Raw genomic sequence first — 15,079 nt, forward strand, 5'->3', positions numbered from 1 at the left:
AAATATATTTTCTTGTGCTAAAGACTCTGGTCAAGGCAGGTGCCAGTCTTTAAGTATTACCCTTGGAAAGGGCACCTGAGCTGAGGTACAGTGCGTGAAGCTGCTGCTTCTCTGGTCCGAGCCAGAGACACAACATATACAACATGAAGCTGAACTCATTCTGCATTTTAATTCATGTCTTTGATTAAAAGGGACGGTTTGATTTATTTCTTGTGTTAAAGTTTTTTTTTTTTTTTTAAGATTAAATTGTGACTCTGAGGATAGCACCCCTGATGGTTTACTTTATATAAACTCAGTTCCAGCTTCTACAGAGATCAGAGGAATGGAAAGCACAGCTTGCTCCCCAACATTTTATTCTGAAAACCTTCAAACACTCAGAACATTTGAAATAATTATTCAGAGAGCACCCATATATATATCCAGTTCAATTTACATTCTGCTGTATTTGCTTGATCGTAGATCTATCTATACATTCATCCTTCGAACTACTCATCAATCTCTCTTCCTTTTTTTGCATTCAAAGTTGCAGACATAAGTATACTTCCCTCCTAAGCAATTCAGCATGAATATTATTAACAAAAGTTCAGCATTTGTTTAAAGTTCCCTCATGCTGCTTCACAGTCAGTTCTGCCCCCACCCACCCAGAGGCAGCCATTCTTCTGATTTTTTACCATCACATGTTAATTTTGTTTGTTCCAGACTTCATATACATGAATTACACAATGGGTAGGTACTCTTTCTAAGTTTTCTCTCAGCAAAGTGTTTTTGAGATGTGTCCATGTTATTGCATGTTCAGTAGTTTGTTTCTTTGTTTTTTTGATGAGTAAGAATTAATTGTATAAATACACCAAATTGGCTTTTTTTTTTTTTCCCGTCCTTCTGTCGATGGACACCTTTGCTTTTTCCAGTTATTGGCTAACACAAACAAACCTGCTGTGAACACTTTAGTGCAAGTCAGAAGATGGCAGGGGCTGTCTCCAGTACCTCTCAGGGAAGATTTTAGAAGCTTATCAGGACAGTTATATAGAGTTTGCCATTCTAATTTCCCTATTCTGCAAGTCTTTTTGAGGACATGCATTTTCGTTTATCTTGTGTAAATACCTAGCAGTGCAAATGCTAAGTACAAGAAACAGTATTTAGTTTATGAAAACTGTCAGACTCCTAATTCAAAATGGACCAAAGACCTAAATACAAAACCAAAAACTATAAAGGCCATAGAAGAAAAAAGAGAGTCAACGCTAGAGGCCCTAATACACAGCATTAACAGGACCCAAACTGTAACTAACAACTCACAAACACCAGAAGATAAGCTAGATAACTGGGATCTTCTAAAAATGAATCACTTATGCTCATCAAAAGATTTCATCAAAAGAGTAAAAAGAGAACCTACAGACTGAGAAAGAAATTCTAGCTGTGACAAATCCAACAAAGGCCAAATCTCTGAAATCTTCAGGAAAATCCAGTGCCTCTACAACAAAGAGACAAATACTCCAGTTAAAAAATGGGCTACCTACTGGGCAGAGGATATTAACAGACACTTCACCAAAGAAGACATTCAAATGGCTAACAGATACATGAGCAGATACTTGAGATCACTAGCCATTAGAGAAATGCAAATCAAAACCACAAGGAGATACCATCTCACCCCGACATTACTGGCATGACTCAAAAAAAAACCCAGAAAATAACAAATGTTGGAGAGGCTGTGGGGAGATTGGAACTCTTATGCACTGCTTACGGGAATGTAAAATGGTACAACTATTTTGGAAAACGATACGGCACTTTCTTCAAAAGCTAGAAATAGAAATACCATGTGATCCAGCAATCCCACTCCTAGGAATATATTCTAGAGAAGAGCCATCACACGAATAGGCATGTGCACACCCATGCTTATTGCAGCATTTGTTCACAATAGCGAAAAGACGGAAACAACCTAGATGCCCATCAACAGATGAATGGATAAACAAACTATGGTACATTCACACAATGGAGTACTATGCAATGATAAAGAACAGTGATGAATCTGTGAAGCACCTCACAACATGGATGAATCTGGAGAGCATTATGCTGAGTGAAATAAGTCAATCACAAAAGAACACACACTGTATAAGCCCACTACTAGAAAAACTCATGAAAAGGTTTACACGGAAAAAGAGACAATCTTTGATGGTTACGAGGGAGGGGAGAAGTGAGAGGGAAAAACACTAAACAGACAATAGATAAGGGGTAACTTTGGTGAAGGGTAAGACAGTACACAGTACTGGAGAAGCCAGTACAGCTCATCCAAGGCAAGGTCATGGAGGCTCCATAGACACATCCAAACTCCCTGAGGGACCAAATGGCTAGGCTGAGGGCTCTGGGGCCTCTGGTCACAGGGAGCATCTAGCTCAATTAACATAACATAGTTTATAAATAAAATGTTCTACATTCTACTTTGGTAAGTAGTGTCTGGAGTCTTGTGAGTAGCCATCTATAAGATACTACTCTCACCCCGGCTAGAGCAAGGGAGAAAGAGAAACCAAAGACACAAGGGAAAAGATTAGTCCAAAGGATTAATAGACCACAACTACCACAGCCTCCACCAGATTGAGTCCAGCACAACTAGATGGTGCCCGGCTACCACCACCAGCTGCTCTGACAGGAATCACAATAAAGGGTCCCAGACAGAGCTGGAGAAAAAGGTAGAATTCTAACTCAAAAAAAAAAGACCAGACTTGCTGGCCTGACAGAGACTGGAGAAACCCAGAGGGTATGGCACCTGGACACCCTTTTAGCTCAGTAATGAAGTAACTCCTGAAGTTCACCCTTCAGCCAAAGATGAGACAGGCACATAAAAGAAAACACGACTAAATGGGCACTCCAGCCCAGGGGCAAGGATGAGAAGGCAGGAAGGGACAGGAAATCTGGTAATGGGGAACCCAAGGTTGAGAAGGGGAGAGTGTTGACGTGTCATGGGGTTGGCAACCAATGTCACAAAATAGTATGTGTGTTGTTTAATGAGAAACTCATTGGCTCTGTATGTCATCATCTAAAGTACAGTAAAAAAAAAAAAAAAGAAAAGAAAGGCACATGTTAGCATTAGAACATGAGAGTGATCAAGAGCCTGGCTTCAGAAGTCCAACAGACCTCAAAGTGGAAACCCATCCCCTCACTTACCAGCTGCAGGCCTCCTCCTCGTTACTTAACCTCTCTGACCCTCAGTTTCTTTGTTGGCAAAATGGGAGTATTAACACAATGGCCCTCGTCTTAAAGATTAAATGACATAGTGTATGTAAGCACTTAAGCAGAGTTGTCTATCGTATAGTAGTGCTAAATTCATATTAGATATTGCTGTTACCATGTCGACTGGGCTATGGCTGATTTAAAAATGATCTGATTGAATAGCAAGGGGGGAAAGTTTTAAACTTTGGAATTTTGAACAAAGTCATATAATATATGTAAGCTATAGACCCACTTGGCTATACCCTCATTTTATGTGAGAGAATCCTCTTTTGGAACTGGATGCTGTGTTGTTTAACTGCAGTGATGGTGATGTGAAGTTTACAACTGTGCCAATAGTCCTTTTGAAGAAATATGGGAAGAATTTTCAATGTCACCCCATTGGATACTTATTTTTCTACTTTTTGACTAGTGAAAAAAAACAAAACTGCCAGGCTCTTTCCACAGTGTATCTTTTTATACTTCCACCAACAGCGTACAACAGTTCAGGTTGCTCCCCGTCCTCATCAAAAACTGATGGGTTAGTCTTTTTAAATTCAACCACTTCAGTGTGTGTAAAGGTATTGCTTTGTGGTTTTAACTGGTATTTCTCTGATGGCTACTGCTTTTGAGTAGCTTTTCATGTTACTGTCATTCACATATCTTCTTCAGTGAAAAGTCTGTTCAAATCTTTTTCCATTTTTTATTAGATTGCCTGTCTTCTTTCCTACTGAGCGTTGAGTTTTTGGTATATTCTAGATACAAGCCCATTATCAAATATACGTTTTGCAAATTCTTTCTTAGTCTGGTTTGCCTATTCACTCTCTTAATGGTGTCTTTGATAAGCAGAAGAAAGTTTTTTTATTTTGATGAAATCTACTTTACCAAATTTTAATTTTTGGTTATTGCTTTCTGGATCCTATCTATTTTTTATCTATTTTATCTATGTTTTATCCTAGAAGCTTTATTGTTTTAGTTTTTACTTTTCATACATCATCTATCTCAAACTAATTTCTGTATATGGTATAAAATGGGAGGGCCAAGATATTTTTTTTTTTTTTTCGTGTGTCCAGTTATACCAGCACCATTTATTTATTCAGAAGGTCTTCCATTGAATTGCTTTGTGCCTGGTCAAACATCAAATGACATTTTAAAGTTTGGGTCTGTTTCTGGGCTCTGTATTCTATTTGTCTATACTACATTTTTATGCAAATAACACACGCCTTCTGTGTTTGTTCACCAGCCATGCCCTCTCCCCACAAGGCACCCTCACAAGCACTGCCATGCCAATCCTCTTCCACGTGTTGCTGTAAAAAGAATTAGCATAGTGCATTTAGAAAAATACCTCGTTGAAGGAAACCCAGCCAGCAAACACAAAAACCGTGTATTAAAAAAAAAATGTCTATCTTTATATTGTTACCCACTATCTTGATTAGTTGTTGTTAGGTGCCATCGAGTCGGTTCCAACTCATAGAGACCCTATGCACAACAGAACGAAACACTGCCTGGCCCTGCACCATCCTTACGATCGTTGTTATGCTTGAGCTCATTGTTGCAGCCACTGTGTCAGTCCACCTCATTGAGGGTCTTCCTCTTTTCCACTGACCCTGTACTCTGCCAAACATGATGTCCTTCTCCAGGGACTAATCCTTCCTGACAACATGTCCAAAGTATGTAAGACACAATCTCGCCATCATTGCTTCTAAGGAATATTCTGGCTGTACTCCTTCTAAGACAGATTTGTTCGTTCTTTTGGCAGTCCATGGTATGTTCAATATTCTTCACCAACACCACGATTCAAAGGCATCAATTCTTCTTCGGTCTTCCTTACTCATTTCCAGCTTTCGCATGTACATGATGCAATTGAAAATACCATGGCTTGGGTCAGGCGCACCTTAGTCTTCAAGGTGACATCTTTGCTCTTCAGCACTTTAAAGAGGTCCTTTGCAGCAGATTTACCCAATGCAATGCATCTTTTGATTTCTTGACTGCTGCTTCCACGGCTGTTGATTGTGGATCCAAATAAAATGAAATCCTTGACAACTTCAATCTTTTCTACATTTATCATGATGTTGCTCATTGGTCCAGTTGTGAGGATTTTTGTTTTCTTTATGTTGAGGTGCAATCCATACTGAAGGCTGTGGTCTTTGATCTTCATTAGTAAGTGCTTCAAGTCCTTTCCACTTTCAGCAAGCAAGGTCATATCATCTGCATAATGCAGGTTGTTAATGAGTCCTCCTACAATCCTGATGCCCCGTTCTTCTTCATATAGTCCAGCTTCTCATATTATTTGCTCAGCATACAGCTTGAATAGGTATGGTGAAAGAATACAACCCTGACGCACACCTTTCCTGACTTTAAACCAATCAGTATCCCCTTGTTCTGTCCGAACAACTGCCTCTTGATCTATGTAAAGGTTCCTCGTGAGCATAATTAAGTGTTTTGGAATTCCCATTCTTCGCAATGTTATCCATAATTTGTTATGATCCACACAGTTGAATGCCTTTGCACAGTCAATAAAACACAGGTAAACATCCTTCTGGTATTCTCTGCTTTCAGCCAGGATCCATCTGACATCAGCAATGATATCCCTGGTTCCACGTCCTCTTCTGAAACTGGCCTGAATTTCTGGCAGTTCCCTGTCAGTATACTGCTGCAGCCATTTTTGAATGATCTTCATCAAAATTTTGCTTGCATGTGATATTGATATTGTTCTATAATTTCCACATTCAGTTGGATCACCTTTCTTGGGAATAGGCATAAATATGGATCTCTTCTAGTCAGTTGGCCAGGAAACTGTCTTCCATATTTCTTGGCATACATGAGTGAACACCTCCAGTGCTGCATCTGCTTGTTGAAACATCTCAATTGATATTCCATCAATTCCTGGAGCCTTGTTTTTCGCCAGTGCCTTCAGAGCAGCTTGGACTTCTTCCTTCAGTACCATCGGTTCCTGATCATATGCTGCCTGTTGAAATGGTTGAACATCAACTAATTCTTTTTGGTGTAATGACTTTGTGTATTCCTTCCATCTTCTTTTTTTTTTTTCAATTGTGCTTTAAGTTCCATCTTCTTTTGATGCTTCTTTCATCGTTTAATATCTTCCCCATAGAATCCTTCAACATTGTGACTCGAGGCTTGAATTTTTCTTCAGTTCTTTCAGCTTGAGAAACGCCGAGCGTGTTCTTCCCTTTTGGTGTTCCGTCTCCAGCTCTTTGCACATGTCATTATAATACTTTGTCATCTCAAGCCGCCCTTTGATATCTTCTGTTCAGTTCTTTTACTTCATCAATTCTTCCTTTTGTTTTAGCTGCTCGACATTTGAGAGCAAGTTTCAGAGTCTCTTCTGACATCCATCTTGGTCTTTTCTTTCTTTCCTGTCTTTTCATTGACTTCTTGCTTTCTTCATATATGATATCCTTGATGTCATTCCACAATTAGTCTGTTCTTTGGTCAGTGGTGTGCAGTGCATCAAATCTATTCTTCAGATGGTCTCTAAATTCAGGTGGGATATACTCAAGGTCACATTTTGGCTCTCGTGGACTTGCTCTGATTTTCTTCATTTTCAGCTTGAACTTGCATATGAGCAATTGATGGTCTGTTCCACAGTCGGCCCCTGGCCTTGTTCTGACTGATGATACTGAGCTTTTCCATCGTCTCTTTCCACAGATGTAGTCAATTTGATTTCTGTGTGTTCCATCTGGCGAGGTCCATGTGTATAAAAATAGTCGCTGTTTATTTTGGTGAAAGAAGGTATTTGCAATGAAGAAGTCATTTGTCTTACAAAATTCGATCATTTGCTCTCTGGCATCGTTTCTATTACCAAGGCCATATTTTCAAACTACTGATCCTTTTTCTTTGTTTCCAGCTTTCGCATTCCAATCGCCAGCAATTATCAGTGCATCTTGATTGCATGCTCGATCAATTTCAGACTGCAGCAGCTGATAAAAATCTCCTATTTCCTCATCTTTGGCCCTAGTGGTTGGTGCATAAATTTGAACAATAGTCGTATTAACTGGTCTTCCTTGTAGGCATATGGATATTGTCCTATCACTGACAGCGTTGTACTTCAGGATAGATCTTGAAATGTTCTTTTTAACGATGAATGCAACGTCATTCCTCTTCAAGTTGTCATTCCCAGCATAGTAGACTGTATGATTGTCTGATTCAAAATGGCCAATACCAGTCCATTTCAGCTCTTTTTTTTAATGCCTAGGATATTGATGTTTATGCGTTCCATTTCATTTTTGATGATTTCCAATCTTCTTAGATTCATATCTTGATTATTATAGCTTTATAGTACATCTTGAAAGCAGGTGGTGTACTCAGCCAACTTAGTTCTTCTTTTTTCCGTATTACCTTGGATATTCTGAATTCTTTGCACTTCCATATAAATTTTACGATCAGCTTGTACCTTCCACTCAAAAAGGACATGGTGGAACAGAGGCTTGTACGCCATCGTTCATTGTGGCACTATTCACAATAGCCAAAAGGTGGACACAGCCTAAATGCCCATCAGTGGATGAATGGATAAACAAAATGTGGTACATACATACTACTCAGCCAGTAGGAGAAATGAAGTCTTGATACTTGCCACAGTATGGTGGTAGAGCTTGAAGAGATTATGCTGAGTGAAGTAAGTCAGTCAGAAAAGGACAAATATTGTATAACCTCATTCATATAAAAAGACAAGAAAGGCAAAATGTAAAGAGAACAAAGAAATAAAGTCCCTATGTCTTTCTGCTCTCTTCTCTCTTTTATATCTGAAAAGAGATGGGCATAAGACAAACCTAATCTTATAGATTGAGTCCTGCCTCATTAACATAACTGCCACTGCTCCTGTCTCATTAAAATCATAGAGATATGATTTACAACACACAGGAAAATCACATCAGATAACAAAATGGTGGACAATCACACGATACTGGGAATCACGGATCAGCCAAGTTGACACACATTTTTGGGGGGAACCTCAAACCGTGAAGAAAGTAGTGCCAGGAGAAGAGCATGTCCTTTGGACCCAGAGTCCTTGAGCTGAGAAGCTCCTAGTCCAGGGGAAGGACCTTCCTCCAGAGCTGACAGAGAGAGAATGCCTTCCCCTAGAACTCATGCCCTGAATTTGGACTTTTTTTTAGCCTACTAGACTGTGAGAGAATGAATTTCTCTTTGTTAAAGCCATCCACTTGTGGTATTTCTGTTATAGTAACACTGGATAAGTAGGACAACAGTGATGGAATTATCTCATTGATTAAGCATAGGGCTGCACAGCCAGTTATTGTAATTGATGTCACTAAGTTGTATACCTATAAAAAATTGAATTGGCAAAAGTTGTGTGATAGATATGTTTACAAAAAAAAAAGAGTAGCTGCTGAGGCTGTTCATGTACAACCAAACACCTCATGGGATTTGGTGCCTTGGTTTGTAGGTTTAGTGTCATAGTTTCTTGGGACATCCCAGTTAAATTGGGCTAATAACGTATTTAGTGCTTCTGTTCTACCTCCTAGTTTGATAATATAGTACCTGAGGTCTTAAAAACTTGCAGGTGGCCATCCAAGGCACAATAGTTGGTCTCTATATTTACCTGGAGCAACAGAGGAAGAAGGAGAGTCAAGAATAGGAAGAAGTATGGAAGGTGTGGCTAATTGCCTCCATGAACAACTGCCTCCTTTGCCATGAGACCAGAACTGGATGGTGCCCAGCTACCATTACTGAACATTTTAATCAAAGATTCCATAGAAGAATCCTGATCAAATGGGGGAAAATAGAAAACAGAATTTCAAATTTTCATGGACTCTGACTTCCTGGAGCCATGAACGCTGGATGAACCCCTGAAACTATTGCCCTGAGATAACCTTTAAACCTTAAATCAAAAATATCCCCTGAAGTCTTCTTAAAGCTAAAGAATAGTTTAGCTTAACTAGTAAAAAATGTCTGCCTTGAGCTTTATGCTGTTTTAAGAACTATCCATATGGGATCAAATTGATTAACAACAACTCGAAAGATTAGATGGGAACCTGTCTTAGGCTGGGTTCTCTAGAGAATCAAAACCAGTGAAGTGTGTACATATATAGAAAGAGTGAGATATTTATATCAAGGAAATGGTTCATGTAGCTGTAAAGGCTGAAAAGTCCCAAGTCCACGGGTCAGGCTGGAGGCTTATCCTGACTCATGACTACTTGTCCTGACTCATGTAGCTGCAGGGCTGACAAACCCAAGATCAGCAGGTCAGGGGGCAAGTGTCTGGCTCACAGACTACGGAGGCCAGTGAACCCCAAGATCAGCAGGTAAAACAACAGATCACTGGCTCACAGGCTGCAGAGGCTGACAATCCCAAGACTAGCAGGTAAGCTGTGAGCTCACATCGAAGAACTGCAGGTCAGAGGTAGGATCCAGAGCCATCAGGTATTGCTAGAAAGCTCACATATGTTGGATGTAGGCCCTACCCTCAAGGAAACTCTGTATCAACTGAATGGCTGCTCTATACAGATCTCATCATGGAAGTGATAACATCATTACATAGCTGTCAAACAACGTCGTAACTGTCAAACCGCTGAGAATCATGACCCAGCCAAGTTGACACACAACCTTAACCATCACAGAGCCTTAGAGGGCAGTGAATTTATGTTAATGGGAGAGGAACAACTCAGTACAGGAGGGTGAGAATGGCTGCACAACTCGAAGAATGTAATCAGTGTCACTAAATGGTACACGTAGAAACTGTTGAGTTAGTGTATGTTTTGCTGTGTATATTCTCAACAACAACAAACAATATTTTAAAAACACCAAAAACAAAAAGGTGGGATTGTGATTAGAATTATATTAAATAGATCGATTAATTTGAGGAAAATTGACATCTTAATAATAGTGAATTTTTCCGTTTATAAACATGATATGCTGTTGTTGTTAGGTGGTGTCCAGTTGGTTCCAACTCACAGCAACCGTACGTACAATGCAACGAAACACTGGTCCTGCGCCATTCTCACAATTGTTGTGTTTCACCACCCTAAAGATCCCCAAGGCTTTACCTCTTCATCACTTTTTCTACCCTTCCCATACCCCACCCCTGCCCAAAGTCCTTGACAAGCACTGATTTTTTACAGTTTACATCTCTCTAGTTTTAACATTTCCAAGATGTCATGTAATTAGAATCATGTAATGTGTAGCCTTTTCAGACTGGCTTCTTTCACTTAGCGATACGCATTTAAAGTTCCTTCCATGTCTTGCTGTGGCTTGATAGCTCTTTTTTTTTTATCGTTGAATAATATTTAATTGTACATACCACAGTTTATCTATCCGCTTGTGTCAGTTTTGATAAGGTGTGTTTAAGAATTTGTCCATTTCATCTCATTTGTTGAGTTTATTGACATAAAGTTGTTCATAATATTTTGGTGTTAGCCTTTAAACATATGTAGAATCTGCAGACTCTGAAATCCCCTTTCATTCCTGATATTGGTCAATTATATCTTCTGTCTCTCTTTTTTTTCCTCATTAATTCTTGCTAGAAGGTTATCAAGGAGCCCTGGTGGTGGAATGGTTAAAGCAATCAACTGATAACCGAAAGGTCAGCGGTTCAAAACCACCAGCAGCTCCACAAGAGAAAGATGTGGCAGTCTGCTTCTGTAGAGATTTACAGCCTTGGAAATCCTATGTGGCAATTCTACTCTGTCCTATAGGGCCCCTATAGGAATGAAAAAGACAAGAATTTCCCATTTCACTGTGGGGAAGGCAGGCTGTCAATAAAAGCAGAAGTTTGTTGCTCTAGTATCATTAATGTACCTGTCCTGAGACCCAGGAGAGTAGAAGTCCATCCATTAAGCAAAATGTAGCAACCGTCAGGGTATAGATACATTCTAAATGTTGGTATAGGATTGACTCACATAGGAGGGATCTAGACTACACAATGAAGTTTAGCAGAAGTCTTAGTTTCCTAGTGCTGCTGTAACAGGAATACCCCAAGTGGATGGCTTTGAAGAAGAGACATTTATTTTTACTCAGTCTACCTACCAACCCAAAACCAAACCCATTGCCATCGAGTCAATTCCAACTCATAGTGACCCTGTATGACAGAGTAGAACTGCCCCATAGGGTTTCCAAGGAGTGTCATGGTGGATTCAAACTGCCAACCTTTTGGTTAACAGCCGTAGCTATTAACCACTACGCCACCGGGGCTCTAGATACGTTATTATTGTTGATTTCTGATTTAATTCCATTATGGCACAGCCTATAGTTGTGTTTCACATGCATTTGAAAAGAATGTGTATTCTGTAATTTGGAGTATACCAGTTGCCTCTGAGGCAGCTCCTACCCCTGGCAACTCTACACCTGTCAGAATAGAACTGTGCTCCGTGGGGTTTTCAGTGGCTGATGTTTTGGAAGTAGATCTCTAGGCCTCTCTTTCAAGGCACCTCTGGGTGGACTTGAACCTTTTGGTTACTAGCTGAGTACATTAACCAATTTGTACCACCCAGGGATTTGGGGCAGGCGTAGTGCTATATATAAATGCCAAGTAGGTCAAAAAGGGTAGTAATATTTATTATCTTTCGTACTCTGGTATAACAAAACATTCTATTTTAAGACAAAACTACTTTCTTTTTTCTCTCTTAAAAAATTTATTTTCAATCTTTTTTTTTTTTCTTTTTTCTTTCTGTCTTTTCAGGCCATTCTAAAACCTTTAACTTAGTTCTTAAGGTGGTTAAGCATTTTCAGTGAATCACTAAAGTGGAACTTATCTGTAAAGGACAACTTAAAAACATCCATGATCAACTTATAATTCTTAAAAGTATAAGACTTGATGGGAATTATAAAAGTAATGCAAAGCTAATTAAAAAGAAGCTTGCAATAAAGATATCTCCAAACAAACAATGTGAATTCTCTAGTTAAAACTATTGGCTATGATGATGCTAGATTTAGAGAAAATAAAGCTACAGTTGAAATAATAAAATTATGATATAATATTGTGTGTTGTTTAGTGTTAAGCAAATATTATTTACATAAAATTTAAGGAAAATTTGGTACTTCTCTTGATTTTACAGTACATTCATGTAGCTTTTTCTAAAGCCAAGCAGCTTGGTTTCTTAGTCAAGGGCACAAAAGTTAACATAAACTTTGAGACACAGAACTTTTGTCTTCTAGGCAGATTACACAAAATAAACAGTAAACTAAGGAAGCAAGACTATTAAGATTGAGCAAACTTTGTTAGGATTTTAACATATTTCATAGCTTTTCAGATTTAGGGATTTATTTTATTGAACTCTTGCTTTCAAAGCAGATTGCACCAAAAAAAAAAAAAAAAACCCCACTGCCATCAAGTCGATTCTGACTCATAGCGACCCTATAGGACAGAGTAGAACTGCCCCATAGAGTTTCCAAGGAGCGCCTGGTGGATTCAAACTGCCAACCTTTTGGTTAGCAGCCGTAGCACTTAGCCACTAAACCACCAGGGTTTCCAGATGGCACAAAGAATAAAATTAATTCTTCAAACTAGTAATTAAAGACAGTTTTGTTATCTTAACAGCAGAAAACTCAGTTCTTTGCTATTTGACTTTAAAGCTTTTAAAGATTCTCATAAATTAACCTATTAAACTTTCAGATGTAGCAAAGAAGAACTTTGACTGTATTAAATAAATTTTCTTTTTAAATTTCTTGTTTTTGTTACATTTTAATTTTTTCTGTGTGAGCTAATTATTGATGTTCAAAAAGTCTTTCTAACAGTTATCACTATATTCTAATGGGAGCCTCTAATCTCTTCAAGGCCACTCAGCATTAGCCTGTCTTGAAGGGCTTTTTACTCTTTTTTTTTTTTTTTCCTGCTGTTTTAATTCTTACTTTGCACTCAGTGTTACAGGGTGTTCTTACCACCAGAGGCTTAGAAAGCTGCTGTATGGGAGTCTAAATTTTCCCAGTCCTGTAAACCTGCTACTTCTTGTCATTCTGGAATTAATAAAAATTACTGCTTTTCCTTAAACAAAAAACATTTCATGTAAAAGTTTAAGTTGCTTAATAAGGTTTTACTTTTAAGATTAATATAAACCTAAAACTTTGCCAGAATGAGTTCATTTTCATTAATTCCTGGAAATATTAAGACTTTAATTTATATATGTGCTTATTTATCATTAAACCAGTCAGAAAGAGTAAGTTCTTTGAAGAAATAATGTAATCTAATTTAATAAAACCATCCAGAGGTAGGAAATTTATTATGGTTTCATAACCCTATCTTCTTCATGCTTTATAGAACTCTTTCAGAGAAACAATTTAGAATAATTCATCCCTTTTTTTTTTTGAGGCTTTGTAACCAATTAAAGTAAACAATGTATCTTTTTCAGTGCAGTTTTCAATAGACTAATTTATATTAAAATTTCTCAGAGTAGCTACTGACTGAAAGCCTAGGCACAAGAAGCAGTTTTTCTTGGAAGAGAAAAGAACTGAGATTTAAACATACTAGCAAAATACTTAAAAGTGGCTACTGATTCTTTTAGACTGTCTTTAATAAACTCATGCCAATGGCTCAACTTTAGAGTTGGCAGTCTCCACTTTACTAAAACAATGAAGGCACATACAATCAAAACCTGAATGTGTACACAGAGAAAAGAAAAGTGAGTTCAAAATTATAGGTTGAAACCTTGATTCTCCTACAGTCTAGCAGTAACAGCCTCACCAAATTTAGTTTGGCAGTGAACTCTCTGAAAGATTTAGAGCAACAGTTTGAAAGTACAGTAAGACATCCAACATGAAACTCCAGGGAGCCTGTATGCAAAGAAAGCAGTGGCTTGTATCTGAGAGATTATTTACGTTGCCGTGATTCCTGAGAATCCATTGTGGTGACAGAGAGCCCAAGGGTCACAGAAGTCAATTCAACTTTGGAATCCCACTTCTGACACCAAACAATGTTTAATTGAAGGAATAGGTACAGTTCCAGAGAACCAGGAAACACAGTCGTTCGCAGAGTGAAACTACATGTCCCATCATTATGTATAAAAACAAAGTTCAGTTTTCGTACATGATGGCATAACTAATTTTACAAACATTTTAAAAACAGCACTTTCTTCATATCTCCTTTCAGAAGCCCATCTGCACAAAACATTTTTTTCTGGTGACATTCCACTTTCATCATGCTTCCTAGAACATCCTGAGTATATATATTACTTTTCTTTCTGTCTCCTTCTCCTGCTTACTCAGAGTGTTTTGGCTTTCTGAGAGCAGATGAAGTTTTTCCTCTCCTCCTTATCTTTTCTTAGTACAAATTAACCCTTTACTGTGAGCTTGGCTTGAATACCTGTTATTTTTCAGGTCTGAACAAAACAGTTCACCTTGCATCCTGGGTAGAAGACTCTCCTATGCCAAGCACGTAGATTTTTGGAGTTCTTTCACATTCGTAAGGTGTGATTTTTAAATCTGCTCAAACACTTACTGAGGTTTTACAAACACAATCTTCCGTATTCAGAAAACACATACTAAGCACCTAATATCTTGCAATAACTGACAAACCGGAGTTGATGATCCAGGAGACTCTTTGAGTCTGAATTTACTAAGGAGTTGCCCCACCAATAGCCCATTATGAGGTTCTCTTGAAATGCATATGATTTTTTAAAATAGCTTTTGTTTGTTTAGAAGAATATCTGCTCTGATCTTTGTAGAATCCTTTGGGGGAAAAATTAATAATGCCATGGAGGTTTTATGTTTGCATGTGCCTGGTACCACAGGGTCATTTCTCCAGAATGCCAAAAAAAAATAGCTTTGGTTATGTTGATGTTTTATAAAATGGCATTTGACCGCATCTGCAAGTCCAAAGGTACAAGATTTAAAGTCCTCATTTATTATAAAATAAAATTAATAAGTTCTTTTTACTTGCACACCTTTTTTTTAAAGCTCAACTAAAGACAAC

The 15,079-nt window shown here is 38.3% G+C and overlaps 1 protein-coding gene across 1 annotated transcript in view; it reads left to right on the plus strand.

Annotated features, from left to right (window-relative positions):
* The window catches only part of MICU1 (mitochondrial calcium uptake 1), a 272,079-nt gene that overhangs the window by 222,052 nt on the left and 34,948 nt on the right, over positions 1-15,079 (plus strand). The gene's annotated exons all lie outside the window — the stretch shown is intronic.

Source organism: Elephas maximus, chromosome 16 (assembly GCF_024166365.1).
Source record: "Elephas maximus indicus isolate mEleMax1 chromosome 16, mEleMax1 primary haplotype, whole genome shotgun sequence".
In the NCBI taxonomy this organism is placed as follows: domain Eukaryota; kingdom Metazoa; phylum Chordata; class Mammalia; order Proboscidea; family Elephantidae; genus Elephas; species Elephas maximus.